The sequence below is a fragment of the Rosa rugosa genome, chromosome 2, assembly GCF_958449725.1.
Source record: "Rosa rugosa chromosome 2, drRosRugo1.1, whole genome shotgun sequence".
NCBI classification, from domain to species: domain Eukaryota; kingdom Viridiplantae; phylum Streptophyta; class Magnoliopsida; order Rosales; family Rosaceae; genus Rosa; species Rosa rugosa.
In genome coordinates, this window is record NC_084821.1 from 16,663,627 (window position 1) to 16,671,883 (window position 8,257).

The 8,257-nt window shown below is 43.9% G+C and overlaps 1 long non-coding RNA gene across 3 annotated transcripts; it reads right to left on the bottom strand.

The window, feature by feature from the left end:
• Window positions 1–632: 632 nt before the first annotated feature.
• LOC133733103 (uncharacterized) lies at window positions 633–2,955 on the bottom strand. 3 transcript variants are annotated; one of them, XR_009857494.1, is made up of 3 exons: window positions 2,495–2,955; window positions 2,223–2,385; window positions 633–1,618 (listed from the first exon to the last, which is right to left on the bottom strand). It is a non-coding gene; the product is annotated as an uncharacterized LOC133733103 (long non-coding RNA). The 3 variants fall into 3 exon arrangements; XR_009857492.1 differs by lacking the exon at window positions 2,495–2,955 and having other exon boundaries at window positions 633–1,511; window positions 1,587–1,618; window positions 2,318–2,488; XR_009857493.1 differs by lacking the exon at window positions 2,495–2,955 and having other exon boundaries at window positions 2,223–2,488.
• Window positions 2,956–8,257: the final 5,302 nt, after the last annotated feature.

Sequence of the window (8,257 nt, forward strand, 5' to 3'; positions counted from 1 at the left end):
GAAGGGCCAAGCAGTAACAGACTTCATCACTGAGCTCACTTAGTGCCAGGTGGAACCCACTTCCGGGACACCAACGGACAACACCGCCATAACAACAACCGACGTATTCCCTACCGAGCATCAGTCAGAATGGAACCTCCATGTTGACGGCTCGGCCTGCGCCAAGGCTTGTGGCGCTGGAGTCATCCATACAGGGCCAGGGGGACTGCACGTTGAGTCTAAAATTCAACTTCAAAGCTTCTAACAACATGGCGGAATATGAAGCGCTCATCGCAAGTCTGCTCCTCGCCATAGATTCGGGCGCTGATAGCGTCAACATATTCAGCAACTCTCAACTTGTCGTCAACCAGGTCAACGACAGCTTTCATGCCAAAGACAAGCAACTAATGGCATATTTGGGGTATGTGAAACGCCTACTTGGAAAATTGAAATTTCACTCCATCACGCAGATCCCCAGCGAGAAGAACGCCAAGGCAGACCCTCTAGCAAGGTTAGTGTTGAGACCGAAAATTAACAGGTTCATTTTTTTTAATGGGTCCTTGTTCCTCAAATTTTGTTGAGTGCTTAGACAATTAAAAGCACAAGACTTATAGTGAGAAGAGGAAGCAAAAATACACATTGCAAGCCTTGAATAATATAGTAGTATCCAAGTTAACTACTACTGGGTTTGTAAAATATGAAAGAGTGGACTCCTTGCTTCATTGTAACACAAAGCAAAAACAAAGGAAAAGAACACCTGCAGATCTCTAAGTTTAAATAAGAAAAAAAGCAACCAAGATGAATCAGTAATGCTCTTTTGTACGAAGCAATTAATCAAGTTTCAAAACAAGTCTTGGATATGCTTCAGATTGGAGACCAATTCAAGATAGGTGAGATTTGAAATTATCCATCCAACAAGGAAAACAAAAGCCACCAGATTTTCAACGTGGATAATGGGAGTTAGTTGCTGCTTTGATCATATATTCAAATTTGAATTTGAATGGGAGCGATCGTCATCTTCAACTCATACTGTGATCCTCAGCTGCCTATAAAAAGGCTCTCTACAACAACAAAAGGGGGCAGAGAGGCAACGAAGGAGGAGCAGAAAAGGCTAGAGGGGAGCAGAAGCGGACACAGAAAACACATCAAGAGAGGCGAAGCACTGCTACAGAGAAGAGAAGTGTTCAGCAATTTTATTCAAGGGAGGAGCCGACAAGCCAACAACCAAAAGGTTGGGGCCTCTCTGATCCACCAATGCTACTTCATTTTTTCTGTGCAGCATCTCTTTTACTTGTGTCACTATGGAGCTATGGAGGTCCCCGGAGCGGTCGCAATCTCGTTTACGATACATGTGTATCAATGAGTGTATGACCAATCCGGTGGAATATTTTTAGCCTTGTTGAATATCAGCAAGTGCTTTGCAGCAGCAAACAGAGTGTCATCTACTCTGAAAGTCAACGAGAATCCCCATCAAAAAGCCTTCTACTTCCTGCCTTCCCTTCCACCGCAACACAACAAATGGCCTTGCACCACTGCAAACAAGCCACACAAAGAATTGACTAAGCAAGACAAATCATCAAAATCGGTGTCTGGAGAGAAAAGCTCACCCTTGATGTTCTCTTGGAGTGCTTCTAGCAACCTGCAAACAAAAAGGAAAGGAAAGACAAACTTAAAGCAAAGCTACGGACACATAAGAATATTATCTCAGAGACTCTATACTCGCTTTGTCAACAGAGATGATCAAGGTGTCCTTTTGCTAAATGAATACAAAAGCAGCGGTGGAGGAGACACAATTAAGCCTGGATACAAAGCACAAAAGTCTTAAAATAAATTGTAATTGAAAGTTAACAGGAAAGACAAAGTACAACAAGGTTAATTGTTTTTGGTGAGTGCTTTGAATTGAAACGGCAGTGAAGCGGTGGTGAACAGAGGTGAAATTTAAAGCAATTACTTTGTCTCTAAGAGTGATGCTGCAGATGTCAAGCAAACAAGCTTCCCTTTCAGAAACATTGATTGTGGAGGAATGTTCAAAATGATGAATAGCTATATATATATATATATATATATATATATATAACGTGCTGCAAGTCAAAGCTTTAAATAAATATAAAGTTGGTTTTGAATACAAGTCAGACCAAGAAATATAATGCCTAGCTACGTGCTCATCTCTCAATCAAAGGAAAGCATGCAACAATCAATATTCAATCAAAAGAAAGAAGATGACAAAGAATGGTGGCAATTACTTTTAATTGAAGCGGTGGTGTGATAGCAAACAGGACAACAAGCTACATACAAGATTAATTGAATTAGCTGATACACAAAGGGACTCGAACCGTACTCGAGATCAAAATGGGCACCAACTTTGGACACCAGTCGCTCGTCTAACTGTTGAACTGGATGCTCAATCTGCAGCAGCAAAGAAATTGAGAAGCCTCTGTCAGTTTCTGATTGATCATAGCTTGGTCGCAATTGATAAAAGCTCGCGTCAAGAAGAAATGAAGAGTTTAGAAGGTACCTGACTCTGCGCTGGAGATAAAGAACAGGTGATAATCAATGTTTTTGATGAGCTAGAGGCAAGAAATACAGCTGGGCTTGATTTAAGTCCGAAGGAAAAAAGCCTGGGTGTCCAGATCACCTTTTGTTACAGAAATTTGGGCCCATTTGAACTTCCTGGCAGTGCGAAGCCAATCTCAAGTCACAGAGCCCAACCTCAGAAGTTCAACACAACGGGTGTCTAAATCAATTCACCTCAGAAGCTCGGGCCCGATTAATTTGTAGCCCAAAGCCCATTCCAAATTTCAAGGCCCACTGCAAACCTCAGTACATTGGGTCCCCGAATCAGATCAGCGGACACACTACCAAATTGGATGTCCAAAAGAAATAGATTTGAAGGGTTCAAAATATATACATCCGTCGAACCCAAAAGTTGGTACGAACATCAGAAATACCGATTCTATTGAACTACAGTGGTTTGATCCCCTTCATAGGATATGTAGGCAGTCTAGCGATCCATTAGATGCAACCACAACTCCAAACAGAATCCCTGACTCCGCCAGTCAAATTCGACCAGTCCCAAATGGATCACTGACTCCAGTCAAATTCTCCCAGTACCAGAAAATCAAATCATTCCCAAATCACACAAAATTCAAAGGCTCTAAACTTTTCAAATCTCCCAAACACAAATCCAAAATAAATGGGTCATCTACTCATTTAAATCTCAAATGCCGGAACTACATGTGGTTTGATCCCGCAAAGGGTATGTAGGCAATCTAGAACCAAATTTATCTAGATGCAACCGCGTCCTAAACACAAAACTGAATCCCTGTCCACTTCAACCAAATTCGTCACAAACACTATTCTCATTCCAAAATCAAAGCCCTCTAATGAGTCATTCACTCATTGGAACTCTTGAACTACGAGTGGCTTGATCCCTCTCCAAGGGTACGTAGGCAACCTATTCAAATATCCGGTTGCGACTGCAAAAGCAAACAAACACATCTCATCAATTGGTTTCTTCATAAATGGAATCAAAGGGTGTTTCCCTGTAACAAGGGATTGTAATTAAGAGACACATTCTGTCTTGAATGCGTTGAACCCAAAATAATAAAAGCTCTATTCACTAAATGAATACGAGTGAAATTATGTTGGGTGACATTTTCGCTCACTGTGTGCATTTTTACTCAACAGTTAGCAACCGCTCAACCTCATCAAAGTCCAATGCACACAAGGGTAGAACGCCTTGACAAGCTAAGCATCACCAAAACCCTAGCAGAAATATTCAACATCGAGGTCAATTCTAGCTGGATAGATGAAATAATGGAGTACAAGCGCAACGAAACGCTGCCAACTGACAGAGCCAAGGCACGACAACTCAAGCGGAGGGCGACCTGCTACAACATTCAAAACGGTAAACTTTATTGCCAGGGTTTTACTCACCCAAATCTAAGATGTTTAATGCCAGAAGAAGGAAGAGTGGTACTAGCAAAGATACACGCAGGGGAGTGTGGAAATCATTCAAGCGCCAGATCTTTGGTAAATCGAACCATGCATCAAAGGTACTTTTGGCCCATACTCGGCGACGACGCCAAAGAAGTCTCCAAGTCAAGCCACAAGTGTCAACAATACTCTGACCTGCCACATGCACCATCGGAGCCCCTTTCAATCATCATCGGTCCATGGATTCACTCAACTTGGGACCTCGACCTTGTTGGCAAACTTCCAACCGCCAAAGCGAAATTCAAGTACATCATCGTCGCCATCGACTACAACAGTAAGTGGATATAAGCTAAACCGCTAACTGCAATCACAACCGCTAAAGTCACCCACTTCCTCTGGAAGAATATTTACTGCCGCTACGGCGTACCCCACACCATTGTCACAGACAATGGTGCACAGTTCAATAACGAAAAGATCATCAGCTTCACTGCTAAACTAGGCACCAAGATGCACTACGCATCCGTGGCGCACCCTTAAACCAATGAGCAAGTAGAGGCGGAAAACAAGATCATCAAGAAGCTGCTCAAGCAAAAACTTAACAACGCCAAAGGCTTATGGGCGGAAAAACTCCAGGAGGTTCTATGGGCCATCAGGACAACCCCAACATTCGCCAACAGTGAAACACCGTTCTGCATAATGTTTGGCACAGAGGTAATCCTTCCAATCAAAGTCACACAACAACCGCCAGGGTTGAGGGCTACGACGCCAAAACCAACAATGACGACATCAGCCTTGACAAGGATTTCCTCAAGGAAAGGTGTCATATGGCCCACCAGCACAACTTGCAAAACAAGCAACAAGTGTCACATTTCTACAACACCAGAGTCAAAGCCAAAAACCTCCAACTAAGGGATTGGGTCATGAAGAAGATAATTCCTCTGCCAACCGCCCTTCTCCCCACTTGGGAAGGCCTGTACCAAATCATAGAAGTCGTCAGCCCAGGCACCTTCTGCTCACCCTTAGAATACTGACCATCTCCGGTACTGTAGATACCTCTACTAGCAAGCTAGTTTTGCTACTTCACCAAACATAAGTAACACCCTCTTTGGGACACCCACAAGGCATGGTGAGGCCCAACCGCTACTTACATCTTGTAGCCCTATGTTCAAGCTACGCCACGGTATCCGGAAATGGCTAATCCGTCGCCGGGAAGCCACCTTCCCGGCCTTGCCAAGTTGCCTCCATAATAGGCCTTTCTAGACTAGAATAGTGGGTTCTTGTCCCACATCTAAGAAAATGTAAAGGAAGAGCACTCCTTCACCTATAAAAGGAATACCTCCTCCCACAACTCAATCCATCTCATTACATCTTTTGTAATTCCCTTGGGCCGCAAGGCTCAACACACTAGTGTAACATTCAAGTGGACGTAGTTTCCCGCTAAGGCAGGAGACGAACCACTATACATGCATCTCGTGTCACTCTCTCTCTCTCTCTCTCTTTCTCTAAAGCTAACTAGAGATCCCACGGATCACTAACGTTAACATTGGCGCCGTCTGTGGGAAGCTAACACAAAGGCTTCGTCACCTACCACGAACTTTGACCCATCGAGGCCGTTCAACGCTCGGTCAACGCCGAACATGGTTGGTCAGGGCCAACCAACGATGGTCAACGCCGAGCTAGCATGGTCAACGCTGATCGTCAGCGATCAACGCCCTTATCAATGGTCAACGACCATCTCAAAAAAAAAAAAAAAATTGGTGCAAATCTTCTCTGGACACCCAGAAAATTGTTCTGGACACCCGGAGGCATTTCAGTCATCATCAGCGTCCCCGCTGAACTGTACACCGCTCCTGCGCTAGCTGTTGTCGTCAGCAACCTCCGCCAGGCTACCACCGCCAAACGGCAACCAACAGCAACAAAAACCAAGCTTTACCGTTAGCGGCAACTGCTTCCTCCGTTAAGCATAATCAGCGGCAGAAGCTCCGCCAGCCTTCCGCAGGCAAAAAAGCTCCGCTGAGCCATCGCTAGCCACTCCAGCTCACCCTTCGAACCAATATACCACCAAACAACACCTCTGCCAGTAGCTCTCTCTCAAGCAACAAGCGTTTCAATGGTCCATCAAGAGCCAATCTGTCAGGTGATCCGCCAAGTGCAGCTCCGTCGAGCATCACCACTGGCCAAGATTGCCGCCGGCAAAGCTTTCTACGGCTGAAATCCACTTAGCCCGTCACTGCGCCTAGCATCCTCCGCTAGGCATGGCACCGCCAGCCTCAAAGTTCTTGAAGAAGCTCCGCTCCGCCAACCGGCAACGGCCTCCGCTAAGCTTTCTCCTCTGCCGAGCTTTCTTCACCGCTGAGTTTCTCCTCAGTTGGGCATCAGTGCCCAACTCCCGCCAGCCAAAAGCTTCTGCTGAGCTCAAAGCTCCGCTAAACTCCAAGTATCCGCTGAGATTAAGGCCCCCGTTGAACTTTAGCTCTGCCAAAGAGCCAACACCAACAGTTCTCCACCAAACCCATCGCGGCCAGGGCTCCGCTGACCCAAGTCTTTCGCCAGCGAGGCAGTCCGCTAGCGAGTCCATCCGCCAACAGTGCCAGAAGCCTCCGACAGGGCCAAGCTTCTTAATTCTCAGCACCCCCGCTAGCCTGCATCCGCTGGACAATCCCCGCTAGCTAGCTCCGCCGAGCTCCAGGTCCACCGACTCTCCACTGAGCTCTAAGTTCCGCCGGCCTTCTTCGCTGACAAGCTTCCTCTGCCGGGATTCTCCGCTGAAAAGCTTCCTCCGCCAGACTTCTCAGCTGGACGAGCTTCCTCCGCCAACCCGCTAGCCAAACTCTGCCAAAGCTGCAATCTGCAATTGCAGCGGGTCTTCTTTCTCCATCTATTCCATGCCGCTTGCAGCAGAGAGGCCAACAAAGCTGAGTCTTCCTTCACTCTACTTTATCCCATCTGTACTGATATGCATATCTGCAACGCGGTCTGCCATTCATGCATTGTAAAACCATAATAACATGCTGACAACATATGCACAACAATCATAAAAGGGATCAAGGCTTACCTTCAGCAATCACTGGCATGGATTCCATCTTATGCAGCTGCTTAACTTGATTACTGAATATGGTCTTCTGTTACTTACCAACTTGCTTCTCAATGGACAGAACTTATGCAATAGTCGTGGTAGTAATCAGGGACCAATTCATCTGTATATATATGAGACTTAAACCTCAAGAAGCTTCCCATTAAAGCATTCCTTATCGGTTTAGGTTTCACTGTTAGATTCCTAATGTATCATAACTTGTAGCCTTTCTTGTAGACTAAGCAATGGATTACTATCCTTAATGAATTGATACACTACTTCATTAAGTCACTAGTATTGATTCACTATTTGTGTCCATGTTAAACTAGGATTGATATTAAGCTAATCATTAATTACTTTATGATGATATGTGTTATGTCCATATTTGATCTTACAATCTCCCCCTTGGACTCACACATATCATGCTAGATGATTTGCACCAGAGAACATCAAAATCTACTTAACTTACTGAAGTGCGCACCAGATAACAAACTCAAATCGAAAATCCATTCCAACATGGTCAGATCACAGTTACTTATGTAGAGCAAGAAACAGTATACATTTTAACAAAAATGCAGAGTTTCAAAACCACTAACACAAGCTTCTGCAATCCACATATGTTCAACCAGAAGTGATACAATATATGTTAATGTGTATCAACAAGTAAACATATATTAGGTCCTACTTTATGTTCCTAAAACCAGAAACTCAAGCAAATTCACTGAACACTGATGGCTTAAAAATATTGCTTGAACCTTAACATCATGCTTCACATGATTTAAGCCATCTGATAGCAAGTATAACTTTAAACACAAAATCGATAATTTTCAGAACATTCAACAAAAAATGCAGCAATAACCAAAATCTGAAAATACCTCAAAATTTATTAATAATAAAATCTGTCATTATAAATAAGTTGTGATAAATAAAGTCAAAAGATCACAACTAAAAAATACAAGAACTCAAAAAACCTTAGAATTTTAAATGCTCCAACTGGATTAACTCTCTACTGAACCTAAGCATCTAGATTAGCTAAAACTCCAATGCTGGCTGTATGCTTCTGGAATGCTGCTACTGACAATGCCTTGGTGAAGGGGTCTGCTAGCTGTGAATTCGTGTCAATGCTCAAAACAGCTATCTCACCATGCTTAACCCTTTCTCTAACACTGTAATACTTTAAATCAATATGCTTAGAATTATTTGATCTTTTACTGTTCTTGCTAAAGAAAACCGCTGCTTCATTATCACAATAAATCACAAGTGTGCCTG